Source organism: Lemur catta, chromosome 1, assembly GCF_020740605.2.
Source record: "Lemur catta isolate mLemCat1 chromosome 1, mLemCat1.pri, whole genome shotgun sequence".
NCBI classification, from domain to species: Eukaryota; Metazoa; Chordata; class Mammalia; order Primates; family Lemuridae; genus Lemur; species Lemur catta.
This window is the reverse complement of record NC_059128.1, coordinates 195,740,102-195,758,418: the sequence shown is the minus strand read 5'-3', so window position 1 is coordinate 195,758,418 and position 18,317 is coordinate 195,740,102.

Here is an 18,317-nt window from a genome sequence, read left to right as displayed (position 1 = left end):
ATAATTAAGGAAACAATTCTGAAACAACCTGTAAAAATTTTCAGAATTGAAAATTACTTGAGAAGTTCAAAAAGGAAACCTCTGAAACAAATTACAAACAAGTCATCCAGCATATTACCCTCAATGCAGATGTCCTCTATATCCATCTGTAAATCTCCTTTATCTCCTGGAATAAACAATGTCTCATTATGAAAGTTACTATTTTATATATTTTGCTTTTATTTCATCCAGACTTGACCTTATTGTCAATGGCTGAGGGGACCATTAGTCTTGAAAACTATTCATACTTCTTCAAAATACTATATTTGAAACAAAAAAACAATTCTGTGTGGTAACTACTTCCAATCCGTACAATACCACAGTTGTCTCTCTTTGCTTTATGAAATAGATTTCCATTTTGTGTCTGAAATCTTTACAAATGTCTTTAAACCATAAACTCCTCAGAGATCAAAAACATGGGAAATACAGCTTTTTGATGATAAACACTATATTAGACAATCACCAGTGTAATTGGGTTTTTGTCTCTTCAGGATATTGTATGAAATATAAAAAGCTAAACATTTTTTCTTAAGTTACTTTTCTACACTTCTTGTTAATCAATATCCAAATACAAAGAACTTTGAAGCTACTAATCAAAACTCAATGACAAAAAAAATCAAAAAATTTTGTTGATTAATTAAGAGACTAGTAATAAACTTTTGGAATTAGATGTCAACTATATTTTTATACAGCATTTCACATTTTATGTGTACAAGCAAGAGACTATTTTGCCTAAAATGCATTCACTCTCCCACTCAACATTCAACAGGACAGCCCTATTAATTCTTCCTCCAAACTGCAAATACATTCATTTGAATGAGGGGAATTGGAAGCTCCATGGGGGTACTAAAATAAAAGGTATTTTCCTTACAACAGAAGCAGATGTTTAAAGAAGTGATTCTAAAACTATGTGTGGGAAAAGAGGCATGCAGGGGTTGAATTCCCATATCACCCCCAAACCCTTCCTTTTATTTAAAAGTGTAACCAGTAAATTCAACTGTTTAAAAGGAGAGTGAGAAGAAACTTATAGAAATCTTGTAAAACTACTTAGACCCTTTTTTGGTTGTTAAGCAATTTCTATTACAGAGGCAAATGTTTCATTTCCCATTATATTCATTTGCAAAGCAAATCACCTGCAGGGATACGTAGAATAATAAAGTCCCAGCATGAAGACTAGGCACACACAGATCCCTCACAAGCCACAGAGTGAGTTCAAGCCTTGTGGCCTTTGGAGACCAGTCTAAGCAGCCATCCTTGCCAAATCTGAGGCAAAGCAACAAGAATAACTGTGAGAACCAGAAAGAAAAGCAAGCTAGCAGCTGGCAGGAAAACAGGTATAAGAATAGGCCATTGGAATAAGGGGACCACCAGTATTGCATATCAAGTACTTAATACTGTCATTCGCTCTAGGCATGGAAGAAGTTGGGTCAGATGAAACACAGAGAATCTGAAATGTAAGATCTGACGGTTCTTGGAATATTTGCAGCATATAGAATTCTTGCATCCATTCAACACATATTCAGTGCCTACCAATGTACAGAGTGCTGAGGTGACAAAGATAAAATATGTAGTCCCATACCGCAAAAAACTAACAGTGATTTAAGGAAGTCAGTAAAGGGACATTAAAAATATAGCCCAATAATATTTATGATGGAAAAAAAGTGCAAGATGCTTAAAGAGTCCAACCATAACAAACAGATTACAGAAAATTCTTACCAAAAGATCAAGATATTTTGAAGAACTAAAAGATAATTATATTTTTATAATATGTGTTTATTTGTTCATCAGCAAAGAATTGTAATAGAATTTAACCAGACCACAAAGTGGCCTGAGGACAGGAACAGTTTATAGATAGGTAGCTGATGTGAAGACATGAAGGTGAAAATACAGTTCATCTGAGGACTTCAAATAAATTTTGTCATATCTGGACACAGGAAGGGAAGAGTCAAAGAAACAGCTGGAGAGCTCATGCAGGTCAGATTGTGAAAGGTTTTGTGCACCAAGCCCAGGAGTTTGCATTTTACTCTGCAGATTATTGGGAAACACTGAAAGATTTTAGGCAGGGGCATGACATATTTAGACTTGAGCTTCAGAGCAATCCTTCTGCCAATCTTAAGGAAGAACGGATGGAGGAGGAAGGGGATCATCTAGAGAATAACAAGTTAAGAGGATATTGCACAGAGAAAACAAGAGCAGAGATGAAGGGATAGACTCCTATCATTAGGCAAATGAATCAGTAGGGTTTGGTGATGGATCCTATAAAGGAAAAGAAGGAGCCTGGCATGGCTATTGGCTTTCTTATTCACCCAGTTAGAACACATAGGAGGAAAAGCATATTGGAAAGGAGAGGAATAAAATGTTGATTTAGAAGTCACTGTGGGACATTCAAAAGGACCTATTCGGTAAGGAGCATTTAGATATAGAGCTTTAAGGTCCAGAGAAGCAGTCTGTGTTACAGATATGCATTTGGTTGGTATTATAACCCTTGAATTTATATGAAGACATAAGGAAGAATCTGCATGCAAGAAAAGTAGAGGGCCTAAGATGGATCCAAGAGAAATAAAACCATTTGAGAGCAGATGCTTGTGTCTGGCATGGCTGGATATAGTAAAATCATGAAGCCAGCTCCAAGCTGAAAATAGCATGAAAGGGTTAAACACAGAGTTACCATATGATGGTATATATACCTAGGTCTATATTCAAGACAAATGAAAGCACATGGTCACATAAAAATTTGCACCTGAATGTTCATATCAGCATTGTTCATAATAGCCAAAAAGTGGAAACAACCCAAATGCCTATCAACTGATATATTGATATAAAATGTGGTGTTTCCATACTATAGAATATTAAAGAAATGAAATACTGACACATGCCACAATATGGATGAACTTGAAAATATTATGCTGTGTGAAAGGAGTATGCCACCTATTATATGATTCCATTTATATGAAACGTCTAGAATAGGCAAATCTACAGAAAATATTTTTATGGTTACCCAGGGCTGAGGGGGAGGGATGGAAAAAGTAGGAGTGATGGCTAAAGGATACACAGTTTCTTTTGGGGGTGATGAACATATTCTAAAATTGATCACAGCAATGTTTGCACAACTCTATGAATATACCAAAAGGCACAATTTGCGCATTTTAAATTAGTAAATTGTAGGGCATGTGAATTATATCTCAATAAAGCTGTTAAAAATGGTACACAAGGGCACTTAGAAGCACAGGTAAGATAAATACAAGTAAATACCCTTCAAAGTTATTAAAATCTCTCTGAATGTTTACCAAAAGAAAAATAATCTTTCCACTGCAATAAATGTTAGAAGACAGCAGCAGTAGGTAAATATTGAGGTAGGGGAACAAAGGAGTCTAATCAGTCTAATAGAGATTCCCCATCCCTTTGGTGAAAGTGAAGTTCAAAGAGTAGGCAAGGAGGCTGTATGGAGATGTTAGGAAGTTATTTCACAGGCAAATATAAAACATTTCATAGGCCTCTGCATTTTCTCCTTATATGGAGAAAACCCATGAAATGAGACCAATTGCTTAGGCTCCTTTCATGGTCCCTACAAACCGGCCAAGCTTACAAACTGATTTCTCAGGTTTTCTCGACGGAAAATCATGAAGCATGTAACAGAGTTGCCCCTCAGTTTCCTTTTTTGGCTCTGTCCAGTTGCTTCATTCTTCTCCCAAGGCCTGGCTCCTCTTCACGTCTCCACACCTTCACTCAGGATCCCCACCCTTCCCCCCTCTATATTCTACAGTTCTGGAGCCAACTAACAACATCCATCCCATCTCTTGAATTTTAAGCCCACAACAATTTCTCCCTTCTCCAATTCCTATTGCATTTACAGGTGGAATCTCACAACTTGGTGTTCTCTAACTTAATGTGTATGTTTTATTTTCTTAACCACGAAGTAAGTGGCTCATCAGCAGAGAGGATGTTTCTGTATGTTCTCTGTCATGCTAGCCAGGGCAGGAAAACAACTATTTCATTCTCAATCTACTTGACTCATAAATATTTCTAGAAGCATATGTTCACAATACTGCCGAAATAACATTCTCATTAAATGTTGGATGACTGCATAAAACAAAAGAATATTTAAAGAGAATATTTAAAGAATTATTAATGTTCCCAAATTATTTCCTATATATGTTAAGAATAATTTACAGATGGATCAAAATGTATTCTTTCTCTGCACTTAATAAAAAGTTGCTGAACTCTTATTGTGTGCTGAGATTTTTGCCAAGTTCTATACACACATTATCTAATTTTAGTCTCTTATAAGGTCCTATGAGGTGGTTACTCTTATTATCTTTACCCTGCAGATAAAAATACTGTTTAATAATTTGTTCAAGTTCACAAGGATTTCCCCACATTAAATGCAATAATTTTTTTAGTGTATTTATTCTTCTTGCCTTCTAATATTGGCCAAAAGACTCCTAATGAAATACTGAAAAATATAATGGTTCAGAATCAGAAAGACCTGAATTTAAGTCCTAAGGCTAAGCTCTCAGAATCACAATTTACTGAAACATACAGTAGGGATAATAATACCTGATTCACAGGAGCATGAGAAATTAATACATGTGAAAGCTCCTAGCCAGGGCAGGAAAACAACATTATTTCATTCTCAGTCTACTTGAATCATAAATATTTCTAGAAGTTTACCAGCAATTCCAGAGGTGTTGAGGCATTTTCCAGGGTATTATTGAAGATATCTATTTGCTACAATCTTATAATTTTAAGCTTTTTTTCAAATAGATGACAAGGGCATCCCAATTATGCCATCTTGTTCTTATCAAAGGCCGACTACATATTCTACCAGTCATATTACATATCACTCCTAATTTGCTCCTAAATCAAGAGCAGTTCTCCATTTTTTCATCAAGTAACTTAAAATGTAAACTAGAAAATGACAAAGTAAGGCAAAGTATGTAAAAGTTTTTGAGCATGTATGGATTTGTATGTTTGTGTCACTGCATGCTTAGTACTGATGAAGGAAGGAAACATAGATGCTAATCTAGAACAGTTCTTTAAGGTATCCTTCTTTGGCACCACATTCTTATATAAGAAATATCCTTCACCAACTAAATTCTATATGCATTTATTCCCCTTTGGACAAATCATAAAAACTGACCTACCAGTAATGTATAAAGCATATATAATGGTTATATTTCAAAATATAATTAGGCTTGTAGAGCAGTGACAGTGAAATGTATTTAACTAAATGTGTAACTAGCTTCCTCCTCTTGTTGAATCTGGGCAAGAAGCTCTGGTTGAAATGTGAGCAAGAAGCCCTAGCACCTCGGAGAAAAGGCCTCCAAACTTCAGCATGGCTCACAGAGGAAAATTCCCTGTACAAGTGCTTTGCATTGTTTTCTTAGGGGCCAGGCCAACTCTGCTGATAGATTGTATAACATAATTAAGTGAGTTTTGGTTTTACTGCAGGTTTGACAAATATTTATTGATTGACCACATGACAGTACTGTGGGGATACATCAGTGCATAAGAACAAAGTTGCTTTCTTCCTGAAGCTTATAGTGTAGGTGAAAACTAGATAGTAGGGTGACCACATAATTTATCACACAAAGTGGGACACTTTTGAGAGCGAACAGAGGTTCTCTTAATAATTAAGCTGAAACAAAACTGTCTGGGGAAAACTAGAATATATATCCTTATACTTACCCTAAAGGTAAGGAAATAGGTATAATAGTTTTAAATAAAAAGATGACAGAATATAAGAGGGTCCAATCATAAAAACTTTTTATTCCTTTTCATGGTTTTTGTTTGTTTGTTTGTTTGTTTTTTTAAGTTTTGTTTCCCTAGCGCTGTATGAAATTTTGGCAGGTCCCATAACTTCTCCTACCTTCTTTAGTCCCAAGAACAGTTCACTTCAGTAATTTGAATATCTTGTCCAGTACAATAATTAAAACTCCAAACTTCATTTCCCTTGAAGCAGTGGTTCTCAATTTGAGGAGGGCAGTAGTGAAAGAGGAAAGGTATTCTGCCCTCAGGGAATATCTGGGGACATTTTTAATTGTCACAACTGGGGAGAGGGGATGCTACTGGTGTGGTGGGTAGATACCAGGGATGCTGCTAATCATCCTAGAAAGTACAGGACAGCCACCCACAACAAAGAACTATCTGTCCCCAAATCTCCATGATGCTGACCCTGATAAATCCTTCCTGAAGGCAACTGTTCTCTCCTAGTTGGAGCTTATTTTAGAGCTAAAAATCTGCAAACACAATGGGAGAGTAAGATTCTTCTTTAGTATCATTCTTCCACCACTCCTAGCAGTAGTTTATGCCTCTCCAATTTGGACTCAGAGGAATAAGGGATTAGGAATAAAGGGCATATTCTTACAGCTTTTAGACATAACCTGGATTTTTTTCCTCTTTTGGATGTAGTGGACACACAGTTGCTGTAGGTGTTAGGGTCAGTAGCTGTGTTGTTTTAAACAACAGGGCAATAATAGTGCATAATGCCTCTCTAGGTGTAAAGACTGGGAAGTGTTGATTAATTTTAGTAAAAAGAAAGTTCTTGATAACCTGAATTGGAACTGTATAGAGGATGTGAGTTGTGTGCAGAAATCAGATTACAGAATGATTAGTAGATAAAACATAGGGAAAGCGATTCTACAGACTCATTTTTTTAGACATTTGGCTTAAGTTGGCACAGAATAAAGAAGAGAATGCAAGGCTGGAGATGGTTCTTAAGAGGAGAAAGATGTAAACAAGTTTACATGGAAATGGCCAAAGAAAGAGGGGCTGAAGACACACATGTGTGCGCGCACACACATGCATGCACAGTGCTCACGGCATGTGCTGAGGCTCAGAGGGAGACAGGAGAGAGAGAGGAGAGTGAGAGAGAGAAGGAGAATTTTGATAAAGCATGGTCTTCAAACAAATAGGAACAGGAAGGGACAGTATCCAGAAAAATGTGTATGCTGGGCTGGGGGATAGTAGGTCTCTTTCATAGATTTTTCTGACCTTGAGTAGAACTGGTTTGGTTGTTTTATTTATACCTTTCAGTTAGGTTGTTACTTGAATTAAGTCAGTGAGACAGCTGCCTACATGATAATCTGAGAGGGAAACAGCCTGAAACACATGTCAGTAGAATAACTCCTTGGCATTTTGAGGCTTTGCCTCCTGAAGGATCTCTATTAAAATGTAAATAAGTTACCTTAAAAGTCATCATCTGAAAACCCATTATATCTGCAAGGATTAGTTTATCAATTCCTTGGCCAAGGGCTGGAGCTAGGACAAGTTCATTGTAAAGTACGTTGAGAGTCTGGGTGTTTGCACACAGGTACCTGCCCAGATTTTTGTGGCAGATGAAGATGTTGTAGAATATAAAAGGAAACAAGATCTGGAACACTAAATATGGTCCCAGAGGATTGTATCAGGGGCTGTATACAGATGCCAAGAACCTGGAGAGCGGGGACAAAATGTTCCTTCAGAGGAGCTATAGTATCAAATTCAAACTCTGACCCCTTAGAAATTTTACCCCCGATATCCCTCATATTATATACAACACTTTATGAAAAAAGTAAAAGCCAAAGTCCTGGGATCCACCAGATTCTATGGCGTATACACCTAGGCTCATAGTCCCTAGTAGACAAGACTGGCTCAGGGCATAGCTGGCTTCCTTCAGAAGTCATCAGAATTTTTCATACATCATCAAAACTTTTCATTGCCTTTCTGAACAAAGACCATGCTGGTATTTGTTCCAGCACCATCAAATCCCTGATCCTACCTGGGGTCTTGGTCACTCAGACACTTAAAGGTTAAGATCAAATAATTTCACTATACCACACCCTCAACCTCTGCCATCTTTATGCTGTAACACCATTCATCCTCTCCTATACATTCGCCAGGCTGCCTATATGTGTCAGGGGTAGGGGTTTCCTTATAACCCAGACTTGCAAGCCATTTCATGTTCAAATTCAGTAAAACTGGGTTGGAACCAAGTACCTCTGGCAGCTCCAGATACTACAACAAATTACCAGAGACTGAGTGGCTTAGATAACAGAAATTTATTTTCTCACAGTTTTGAAGGCCAGGAAGCCCAAGATCAGAGTTCTGGCCCATCCAGTTCCTGGTAAAAGTTCTGTTCCTGGCTTGCAGATGGCACCTTCTTGCTGTGTCCTCACGTGGCCTTACCTAGATACATGTGTGTGGAGGGAGTGATCTTTCTCTCTTTCTCTTTTTATAAGGACACTAAACCTATCAAATTAGGAACCAATCATTTTGCCTTAATTACCTCCTAAAAACTCTATCTTCAAATACTGTCAAATTGGGGATTAGAGCTTCAACATGTGAATTGAGAGGGGGATAAAATTCAGTCCATAGTATCTGCCCCTGGTCTTCAAAATTCTTGTTCTCATATGCAAAATACATCCATTCCATCCCAACAGACCCAAGAGTCTTAACTCATTCCAGCATCAGTTCTAAAATCTAAAATCCAAAGTCTCATCTAAATATCTTCTAAGTCCAATATGGGTGGGAATCGAACTATGATTCATCCTGAGGCAAAATTCCACTCCAGCTTTGAACCTGTGAAACTCAATAAATTATGTGCTTCTAAATACACATGGTAGAACAGGCATAGGACATTCCCATTCCAAAAGGAAGAAATCAGAAGGAAGAAAGGGGCAACAAGACATAAGCAAGTTCAAAACCTATCACGGTAAATCCCATTGGATCTAAAGTCTCCAGAGCAATCCTCTGTGGCTTGGTGCTCTGCTTTCCAGACCCACTGAGATGGCACATCCCACCCCTAAGGCTCCGTCAGGTTGAGATACACCTCCAAGACTCCCAGGGATCCTGCCCCCACGGATTTAGTAGGAGGCCATCTGGCTTATTAAAACCAAGCCAGTGGCTCTTGTTATCTCTGAATTATCTTCAGGCTATTCTTCCCTTTTCTTGAAGAATAGTACCCATTCACAAGTAAATAGCACTATCCTCCTGTCCTGTGGCATCTAAGAAGTCTGATAGCCTTCCTTCATGTCATCCTACCTCCACTCCCTTCAGTTAAAACTAGAAATGTTTCTGCTCATATAATCCCATAATCTCTTTATCTAGTCATAGTCCAGAAACCTGCTTCGTGTCTTCTTCTGAACATTCTTTCTCATTTTTTATTATACAAATGGAAAAGCTAGAATTTTTCAAATCTTTAAATTTTGGTTCCCTTTTGCTTAACAATAGCTTCTTCAGTTCATCTCTTTTTTTTGCATTTTACTATAAGCAATATGGAGGACCAAGCTACACTTTCAATACTTTGCTTAGGCATCTCCTCTGCTAATAGTTTCATCACTGGCAAGACTTTTAGACCTTTTAGCCAAGTTCTTTGCCACTTTATAACAATGGTCACTTTTCCTCTAGTTTCCAATAACCAATTTCACTTTCCACCTGATATTGCACCAGAATGGCCCTTAAGGCCCATATTTCTACCAACATTTATTCATGATTATTTGTGTATTCTCTAAGAACATGCAGGCTTCATCTCCAGCTCTCCTTTTTTTTCTGAGTTGTCACCAAAATCCATATTTCTAGAATGTACCTCAAAACTCTTCCAGCCCCTACCCATTACTCAGTTCCAAAGCTGCTTCCACATTTCTAGGTATTTGTTACGCAGCACATCCACTTTTTGGTATCAAAATCTGTATTATTCAGCTCAGGCTGCCATAACAAAATACCATATACTGGATGATTTAAATAACAGAAATTTATTTTTGCATAGTTCTGGAAGCTAGAGGTCCAGGATTAGGGTATTGGGGTGGCAGCATGGTCAGGTTCTAAATGGGAGGGCACTCTCCTTGGCTTGCCTACAGTCACCTTCATGCTGTATTCTCACATGACCTTTCCTCCGTGCATGCAGATAGGGGGTGGGAGGAGAAAGAGAGAATAAGGCCACCGATTCTATTGGATTAGGATCCCATTCTTATATCCTCATTTAACCTTAATTAATTCTTCCTGAAATGAATACAGATTAAATTGTAACTGAATTTAATTCTAGAATACATAATATAATATCATATAAATAATTACTACCACATGTCAGTGCTGGTAAAGAGTGGTAACAACAAATCACTTAGTACAAAGCACTCACATAGCTGAAACTGAAGCCTGTGATGTTGATTAACTGATGGATATTTTCCTTGAGTAAGATATTTAGATAACCTTGGAGAAGCACTGAGGTGTGGCAACATCTTTAAAAAGTTGCTAAATAAGATAAACCTACTTCCAAACATTTACTTAAAAAAATTATAGTACATAAAATTCAGTAGAAACTGTTGCTAATTAAATGCAAATAGTTGGTTAGTGTATAGTGCAATTATCTCTTACTCAAAGAATTACATATGGAATACTGCATGCTTCATTTCGTGCATAAAGGAAAACAAATTCTCTTAAATCTACCAAGTTGTCCAACACAACACAAATGGCTCAAACCTTTGCCAATGAGCTAAAAGCCTGGTAACATGTTTCCACTCACCCCATAAAACCATCCTCATCAGTTACTCTGTACAATGTACTTGACCATCATCACAAATGTTTGCATCACCCAATTAACAATATCATCATATGTTTTATTCTTCCCTCTGAATGTATTACCAAGCAAACAATTTAACACATGAATGAATCTTCTGGTTTTTTTTTTTTTTTTCCAGAAAAGACTGAATGGTATCTTGGTTGACTTCAGAACATTGCGGGTTGGAATGCTGTTTGCAATTGAGCAGCCCAGGCACAACTGGATGCAATGGGTGATGAAAGGTACTTCTAAGCACTTAGCTTGCCTCCATAATGTGAATCTAAGAAAACTTCTAGTAAGAAGAGTATATTTTTTGTGCAAAGAAAATGCATATTAATACATATTTTTTGAAATGTTCCACTAGCCCAAACTGGGCCAAAGACAGAATCTTTGATCTGCCACAGAGGACACTTTCTATGGAAAAAAGTCTTCTACTTCTGTGGATTCTTGGAGAAAAAAGGAAATTGTAACTGAGGAGTGCTGAGACTAGAGAGAAAGGACCACCAAAATAAAATAATTTGCCATTAACCATGAGAGCATGCTTCTCAAAGTGTTATACCTGTACTATCTTTATGAGAAGTAACTGGAAATGCTTTTGAAAAAATACAGATTTCAGGACCTTTACTTTCAGGATCTAGATTTCAGGACCCTTTACCAAACTCCAAAATCCCCAGGATTAGGGCCTGGACTGAACATTTTCTAACTAGCCCTCCAACTGACTTTCACGCACGTGAGAACTTTACTCAACTGAGGTGTGGGGTGGTGCAAAAGGAATATAAATTATCTTCTTCTCCATCTTATCATCCATGATTCTGCAGCCCAAGAAAACCTGAGAGAAGTCAATGTAACACATGAATCTCAACAAAAGTAACAATATTTCATAATAATGAAAATAATAATAATAATTTTTAGCTTAAATCCTGTATCTACCACACAACTTAAGATCTAAAGTCTGTTTTCTTTCTGGCCCCCTGGTGGCTGGTATTCACCACGGTAGCCTTTTAAACCACCAAGTGATTCCCCAGCTTAGATCCTAGCCCACTAGTATCAGCTCCAAATGGGTTGACTATCAACTCAAAAAGCTTACCTTCAAAGAACAAGATAGAGCCCCCCCCATAAAAGAGAATGAAGGACAGTCCGTCAATTTTCAATTTTACTTATGATTAAAGGCTGGTTACTAGTGGTTTAGTGAGTTGTTAAAAATAACTGTCAACAGAATTATCTGCCAACACATTCAGTATTCATCTAAGTGGCCCAGTTGCCTTTCAACATTCAGCACCTGGCGGCATCACAAAGCTCCCGCACACACATCTGAGTTCTCCTATTCTAAAATGTACTTTTTTTGTTTCACATTTTAATGTCTCTGAAATCAGGGTGAATTTTACAAATGAAGGTATCTTAAAAACGTTTGTCCTTTTCTGACAGCTGTGGATTATGCTGTCATTACTTCCCAGTAGATTTCTTTGCACCATTGCTTGGCTCTGATATTTGCCAGAGGTAGTACAACCATTACAGACTCTTCTTTGTTTTAAGTTGGTTAAGTCAGAAAACTCACCTGGCACTTAGAGGGCTTTTAAAGAGCTCTTTCAGTACATATAAAATAAAGTGATAACAAAACCGTAGCTTACTTGGTACATTTTTCCTTTTTAGTGATACCTAAAGTAACAGTGTCCATTTAATGGCATGATAGATCTGGTGAAATTTAGAGGACAGTGACAAACTTTATAAATGGAAAGATGAATCATTGGGATGGAAGGAGCAAGGGATTTTTTGGACCTCTTAAGTGAGCTATGGCAAAAAAGATATTCAGATAGTTAAATTGAAATTTTCCTTTTTCTTCTGCTAGTAGAATAGCGTAGGACTTGCCTAGAAGCTATTGCCACTTCTTACCTGGAGACTGACCTTGCTCTCATTTCTGGGATATTGTCTCTGTGGCCACTAATCCAATCATACTCTTCTGTATTCATTCATGCAGCCTTCAGAGAAAAGGGAATCATCTGTCTCTACCTCTGTAGCAGCACTTCCATCATGTTCTAAAAGGCTGCCATTGCTGATGCTGTCTTTTTTCCAGTTATTTCTCTTGAGACAACTGGACATATTTCTTCAAAGTTCAGTTGGAGGATATCTTGGGAGGCATCATTCAGAGTCACATGGAAATATCTGTCAACTCTGAAAATTAACATGCTTTTTAAAATAAAGGTCATGTTTAATTCTTCAGAAGAAGTATTGTGGTGGAAATTATTCCACAACACCTGGGGATTATTTCATCATATGCCAACAAAATTAAGGCTTTTGATTTACTGCAAGATGGTGCTCTGTGCAACCATAATCTGAACAAATCTGAGTTCCAATTTCAGTTCAAAAATGAGGTTGGCTATGCTACCCAAGCATCTTCGACCAAAAAATTTTTAAAAATTTAAAAAAGGTTCTTCAGGGAATACTTGGATGACCACTTTATTGTCTTGATCTATTCCACTGGACTTTGAAATTATAGTTTAAAAATGCAAGGGAAATAAAAAGATTATGGAGTGGGGGAACTTACAGTTTTGAAAGACATATCACCCAATAGCCATATACGGACTTTAATCAAACTAACAGATTGAAAAATAAATGTATGGCCCTTATGAAATGATTGTAAATTTTAATAACTACTGAATATTCTATGATATTAAAGAATCATCATTGATTTTAAAAAGATAATAGAAAGGTCAGGCATCTATTGTATCCCAGGATAAGCTCCTTGCCAAGTTTTAAAACTCCCAGGAAGAAGAATCCTATAGCTAGGGAGTCAGATCCTAAGTCATTTCCATCTGTCTTCCCAAAAGACCCCTGAGGTCCACAGGCTGAGAAACCTCCTTGTCTTAGTTGATTCTGGCTCTTACAAGATAATACTATAAACTGGGTGATTTATAAACAGCATAAATTTATTTCTCATAGTCCTGAAGGCTGGGAAGTTTAAGATCAAGGTGCTGGCAGATTGGGAGTCTGGCGAGGGCTGGCCTTCTCATGGTCTTACGGCTGTGGCTGTGTTTCACATGGTAGAAGGGGCAAGGTAGCTCTTTGGGGCCTCTTTTATAAGGGCACTAATCCCATTCGTGGGGACACAAACATTCAGATTGTAGTACTTCTTAAACAAGTATCCCAGAGGTAGACCCAGCATTTTCCATATTGTTAGTTATTTATCTGTCTTCTCCTCTACACTGCTAGCTCCTATAAACTATAGCTTATTGCTACTCATTTATAATTTTCTCAACATCTAATAAAGTCCTGGTACCCAGGTGACCATAAATACTGCCTGCTGAAAATATTAATGTATGATTATGGTTAATGATTACTCACCCATAGACTATTAGAACTAGCAGTAATATTAAAAATTGTTTAGAACAAAAACTTTATTGAATACGTCAGGGAACTGTATTCTAGAAGTTAGTCAACTCTCTCATCATCACATCGTTAATAATTGCCAGAACCACAAAGACTCAGACTGGGTCTATTGACAACTATTGTTTGGCTCTTTCTACTATAAAATGTTATTGTTTGGTTCCCTGTCATTTGCAGTTTTAATAAGACACATCTATACAGGAGGGTATTAAAGCAATATATGTATCATTCCTTCATCCTACAGTAATGACGAACCAGGAGCTACAGGACCCAAGAGTTCTCACACAAACCACCTAAAGCACATCATGAGGTTAACGCTTTACAGACCTTCTGTCTTTACATTGCTACTATAACGAAGCAAATACATGATTTTTTTAAAGTAAGTTTTGGTTCAGGTAAGAAACGAATAGGAAAAACAAAACTTAAATGAGATTTAAATTTATCTTATTAGCCCCATATTCTTAAGTAGAGGCTACTATAACTAACTCCAACATTTCCAGCCGGAGGGAAACCTACAAAGAACAAGCTGACAATATTCACTTATCACTCAGTGTTACAGATCCTTGTCAGTGTTTCAATGGGCTGTGGTGACAGTAATTTTGGAATGCTGGAGCTAAGTACCAGCTTTGCAATATATGTTTGTAGAGCCTCAGTATCAACTTCTAAATAGTATTGCCATCACTTCATTATAATTGCAAATAGTAAAAGTACAAGTAGTGATAGCCACAATTTTCAATCACTGTACAATTTAGAAAAAGAACACTTCAATACGTACAAGAATATTTTCTCCCTGAGGTTCCACATAGCAAAGAATTAAAATAAAACTGCTGACAGTTACTTATCCTATAACCAGCTGCTATTCACATAGTAGAAAACCTTCAAAATGTAATTGTACTGTACTGTCCCATATTCACCTAATTTCTCCTCAAGGCACCAGGTGAATTTGTCTGACAGTAAGTCCTGACTGAGGAGGAAGCAAGGGAAGAAGGCAGAATATTATGGCGTGAACATTAAGTCCGAGCCTTCTCCAAAATTGCAGCAGACACTGATTTCTTTGCAAAAATACAACGCACAAAGGCATATCAGTCTCATTCATTTCAGCTTCATTACTGGTAATTGATCATACTGCCCAAAGGAAATCAGTCCATTTGCTTTTCCATGAGCCAGATTGAACAGAGGTCACTATTCACATCTTTCCTTTATAATGAAGTAATTATCAAAACAATAGGCACTTAATGAAAAGCATGGCCAAGGAAACATGTATGCCCTCATTCTTTTGAACTGTCGATTGTATGTATAGAGATACAGGACTCAGATAATTTTCTCTGCTAATTCTTATTACAACAAAACTTGGGGTTTTTTTTTTTAACCTTCATTCCAAATTTTCTTCCAAAAATTGATCAAGAAATTGTTGATCTCATTCTCTTCAATACAACAGATGCCCATACTAAACATTAAAAGAAGTATCCACTCCCTCAAAAATGTTCTAAGGGAGCCTTGCTGTAATTGGGTTTCATGTCTTGCAAAGAAAATGCCAGCATACCTGCATAAACAGACTGACAGGTTGTCTGATTCCACTGTGGACGCTTACAAGTCCCTGTGTTCCCTGAACTTCCAGAACATCCTCCGGCAATGCTCATTAGCAAAACGCAGCTGATACCTCTCCAAAGGTAATTGGTTGGGGGTAGGGTGAGATGGAAAGGGTATATCCTTTTTCTCCCTAGATCCCAAAGTCCAAATACTATGAAATCCTATATATATACCTCAATACTAAAATACCCAGAATCATTCAAAAAAAAAAAAAAAAAGAAAGAAAAAGAAAAGGAAACAAAATGAAAGGAAAAAGAGCAGAAACTTCTTTCCCCTAAGAAGTCTGGCAATCTGGTTCATACCCCTTCAGTGAAAGTTTCAGATCTCATTTCCTGCCTTGAGCCATATCAAAGATAAGAGCCAACACATATTGGCACTATTCAAGTACTGACTACAGATATTAACCCATAGTCAATTATGACCTTTTCTGACAGATTTTTAATACACTGACTTCTTACAGACTTTACACAGTCTTAATATACCTTCTCTTACCCTAGCCTCAAAAGGTTGTGATTCATTTAGTTACAACCACTTTAAAATGAATCCAGTATATATTGCAATATGTTCAGAAGTGGCTTATGGCCCCAGGGATTGTATAATTATTCCCTCCCAGCTATTCAGTTTTGCTGACAGCACATAATAATTGTGTAGACCTACAACCTACATAACCCTAGGGGGCCTTTCAAAGCAACAAATTTTGAAAAAAAAATTAATAAAATATTTCTGAAAATGGCAGGAGCCACAACCAAGCACAGAACAGTTAAAATACAATTTGAGTTTTGTCAGGAGGAATATGGGGGTGGAGTAGAAAAAAAGAAAAATCTATGTGCATGTGCTGTGCGTGTGTATGATTAAAAGGATAATTTTTCATATGGTGATTCTCTGAATTCCTATGTTAACTTCTAAAATTTATTTCCTTTTTACAAATACATTAATCATAAAATTTCATTGAGAGAGAGTAGGTCTATGTTAGATAGCTATTTACGTAGCTTTCTACTTCCCCTTTACCCTCCTATACAGCGACTCCCAAGGTACAAACCAGCCCATGGAGATGTCATAAGTAAGCTAGAAACCTGTCCCACGAATCCCCAGAGGTAAGTAGTAGACCCATCATTCACAGCTGTAACTTCTCACTCTGGCTCTCCTTGCTAGGAAACTTCAATAAGTACTTCCTTCTTTTGTACCCCCGTTTCATATTTTAAAAATAATTTCCCCTATTTTACTTTATTGAAAAGAATAATCAACTAAAAATAATCTAAACTGTGACATAAAAATCACTGGAACAAATCAACTAACAGTAGTGGCCTTAAAGGAAGCTCTCGGGCCCTAAAAAAGAGGTAGAAGGAGAGGAAAAGGGAAGGAGGGGGTAGATTTCTTCTACAACTGAAAAGCTATCATAGGAATAATAAAGATGAATAAAATATGGCACAGAAAAAATAATTCAGTCTGTAAACTTCCTTTGCAATAAGACAGTTGGTACTGACAAAATCTCAATCCCTCTACTTATCATCACACTTAGACAGCTTTACACTCACTGGTGCCACAGCAACCTCCATTATATCTGTGCCTTGGAAAGTACCACTTAATACTGCTTTCCTTTTTCTGTCACACGCCCTCTAATGACCAAGCAGGCTGGGTCAGAAGGGAAAGACGTGGAGGCAACGTTATCATCTAAGTCTGCTTAGCAGGAGCCCAGATGAGAAGTCTCTAATGCCACTAAGGGAGAAGTGAAGCTGGTGGAAATACTTCACGCGTTCAAGCAAAGGTGATTTAGAGTTATGCTGACTGTTACTGGCCCAGATAAGATTAGCTTATTTTATTATCTCTGATTTCCTTCAATTTCTCTGTATCCTTCAGGGTCTCTATAACTATTTCCTCTTTTTAGTGCATGAATCTTGTTCAGTTACCATGATTTTTATATTTCTGTGCTTAGGTGTCTGTTGGAATGAGGCAAGGCAAAACATCGAGGAGTAATTTAAGTCATCAAGTTGAGTTAAGGAATCTCATAAACAAAATAAATAGTTGAATGTCAAATGAACCTATTCTAAGTATACTTATAGCAAATGAGCACAACACGTAGCTCTATGCTTTCTCATGGCCACTGTAAAACAGGGAACATGACAGGCTACTTACCATTCATCATGTAAGGCATCCACACATTATGTATATAATAATATATGAGTACCACTTCACCATTGTTATGGACTAAATGTTTGCATCCTCCCAAGGTTCACATGTTGAAATCCTGACAATGTTATAGTATTAGGAGGTCATGACAGTGGAACCGTTCTGAATGGGATTATGCATTTATAAGAAGACACACAAGAACTTGCTCTTGCTCTCTGTCTCTACCATGTGAGGATACAGTGAGAAGGCGACCTTCCGCAAACCAGGAAGAGTGCCCTCACAAGACATGGATCTTCCAACACCTTGCTCTTGAACTTCCCAGCCTCCAAAACTGTGAGAAATAAATTTCTATTGTTTACAAACCACCCAGTCTATGACATTTTATTAAAGCTTCCCAAACTGACTAGGAAAATTAGGGAAAACAAACCTTACCCAGTACAATATTCTAAGGTAAGTTTATGGTGTAGATATTTACGTAAGGGTGAAAAAGAAAGAATGGGCAAGGTCTTTTCACAGGCTGCTAATAAAAGCTGCAGAAACCTTTATATGGACATATCTTAATCTAACCCTCAGTGAAGTCAAAAGCATAATGTTAAAGCATGGAGAAAAATTATTTTCATGAGGTCCAAATATAGGGCTACCTGGT